Source organism: Bos mutus, chromosome 19 (assembly GCF_027580195.1).
Source record: "Bos mutus isolate GX-2022 chromosome 19, NWIPB_WYAK_1.1, whole genome shotgun sequence".
NCBI classification, from domain to species: domain Eukaryota; kingdom Metazoa; phylum Chordata; class Mammalia; order Artiodactyla; family Bovidae; genus Bos; species Bos mutus.
In genome coordinates this window covers 42,493,056-42,495,857 of record NC_091635.1, presented here as the reverse complement: position 1 = coordinate 42,495,857, position 2,802 = coordinate 42,493,056, and positions in this window count along the sequence as shown.

The window sequence follows — 2,802 nt, the reverse complement described above, 5'->3', positions numbered from 1 at the left end:
ATGGCCCTGTATTTTCAAAAGCAGCTGGGCTCCAGATTCGTGGATTAAAGCCTCAGTTCCTTTTTTTAAAAAAATATTAATTTGGCTGCATTGGGTCTTTGTTGCAGCACACACGATTTTTGTTGTGGCACATGGACTCTCTAGTTGTGGAGCATGCTTTGCAGCATGTGGAATCCAGTTTTCCAACCAGGGATTAACACTGCGTCCCCTACATTGCAAGATGGATTCTTAACCACTGGACCACTAGGTTCCCAAAAGGCATAGTTCCTTTGACACAAGAGTCTGTGTGTTTCAAGTTTCCAGCCACAGTCAGTGGCTCACTTGAGGTATATGAAAGTTCTCACAAGTATTTTGGAGGAGGATGAAGATTTTCAGACTATCCTCTGCAGTTTATCCAAAATGCTCATACTTGTCCTCTCCAGCCACTCCAACCCTCTAGTTTATCAGAGTTGGCAGTGGAGTAAGGAGTCAACCATGCACAGTTCAGAAAAATTCCCTAGGTGATTTTTATTCTTGACTCTTTCCTTTCCCATGGTACCCTCACCTCTAGCCCTAATTGAGAACCATTGAACTGAGAATTACCCAGCCCCTTGGGTTACTTTGGAAGTATTGTGGCTACATGAAGTCTATAAATGAGATGCCCATTAACACACACACACACACGCACACAACTTGGACCTTAAATAAGACAATGATGGGATTAGACATATGCATAGTTACCTGAAGGAGAAGGGTGACTCCACTGAGTAGTTGAAGGTATTAACAGTCCTATGTGAATGAAGTGAAGGTCGCTCAGTCGTGTCCAACTCTTTGCTACCCCATGGTCTATGCAGTCCATGGAATTCTCTAGGCCAGAATACTAGAGCGGTTAGCCTTTCCCTTCTCCAGGGAATCTTCCCAACCCAAGGAGCGAACCCAGGTCTCCCGCATTTCAGGCGGATTCTTTACCAGCTGAGCCACAAGGGAAGCCCAGTCCTAAAGAATGTGTCAAATTGAATGGGGAGGTTGTGCAGAGTAAAGAGAAATTGTCCGTCAAGAAAACATAGATGAAAGAAAGTTGCTGAAGCCAGGATTGGTAGTGCCCATCGCCAAGGGAGCCTCAACAATCAGACCTGGTCCATCGTGGGCTATTGATAAAACCATCTCTGTCATGAGAAGGAAGAATCAGGCCACTTATCTATTAGGGCTTGCCCAGTGACTCAGTGGGCAAAGAATCTGCCTGCAAAGCAGGGGCTGCAGGAGATGCAGTTTCGATCCCTGGGTCAGGAAAATCCCCTGGAGGAGGAAATGGTAACCCACTCCGGTATTCTTGCTGGAAAAATCCCATGGACCGAGGAGCCTGGCAGCTACAGTCCTTGGGGTCACAAAGAGTCGGACACAACTGAGCACACACAACAGCAACCGTCTGTTACCCCCAGAGCTAATTCTTTGCTCTTTCAAGTGATTGTCTGACCTCCTGTGTTATAGGTTGAGAAAGTTCTAGTCTGTATTTCTAGTACGGCTTTTGATTAAACACAACGTGACATTCCATGAAGCCTGATTGTAAGGCCCTGCCTGATGTGTCTCAAACTGACTTTTCAACCAACAGTGACGTAATAGTCCTTTTAAAAGGACTATTCTTCTCTAAAAAAATGTGAAATTCATATAGCATAAAATGAACCATTATGAACTGAACAATCAAGTGGCACGTAGCACACTCATAATGTTATACAACGACCATCTCTACCTTCTAAAACATTTTATTGCCCCCCAAAAAGTAACCCTGTACCATTAAGCAATTGTTCCCCACTCTCCCTTCCCCCCACCCCTGGCAACTCCCAACACTCATTCTGTGTCTATGTGTTTACCTATTCTGAAAATTGCATACAAACAGAATTATACAATATATGAACTTTTGGGTCTGGCTTCTATCATTTAGCGTGTTTTCAAAGTTTATTTACATTGTAACATGGATTGGTACTTCATCTCTTTCTATGGCTGAATGCTATTACCTTGCATATACACATCACAGTTGGTTTATCCATTCACCCACTGGTGGACATTTGGGTTCTTTTCCACTTTTTGGTCATTGTGAATAGCACTGCTATGAACATATATGTTATATGAAAACACACATGTTAAGGAAAAACAAAGAATTCAATTTGGATAAGTTGAGTTTGAGTTGTCTATTAGATATGAGTAATAGTTATCACGTTTTGTCATTACCTATTTACTTCTTTATGTCTTTGTTAACTGCTATATCAGTTAACAATGAACAGTAGACAATAAACTTGACAACACCAAGAACCAGATCTTTCTTATTCAGTGTTGTATCCCCAACATTTCACATGAAACTTGGCACTTAGTAGATGACCATTGAGTATATTTTAATAAATAAGTCAAAATGCAGTCAGGTCCAGCTCATCTTTTCTATGTACTCGGTTTGTAGCACTACTTTCAGATGCACATTTTTATTATACTTTACTTACCACTGTATTTCCAGCACTTTCTCTATTCCTGTAAGAAGTGGCATTCTTTTATTCAGAGTTTAATAAACCTTGACATGCCTCTCACCCCATCTCCTTACTCTCTCTTTACCTTTCCATTCATGCAGTCTCTGGCACAAATGGCATACTTAATAAATGCTGAGGGGAAAAAAAAGACCTGGTACTTCCCAATAGGGCTTCTCTAGTGGCTCAGTGGTAAAGAATCTTCCTGCCAATGCAGGAAACATGGACTCGATCCCTGGGTCGGGAAGATTCCCTGGAGAAGGAAATGGTAACCCACTCACTCCAGTATTCTTGCCTGGGAAAATCCCAAGGA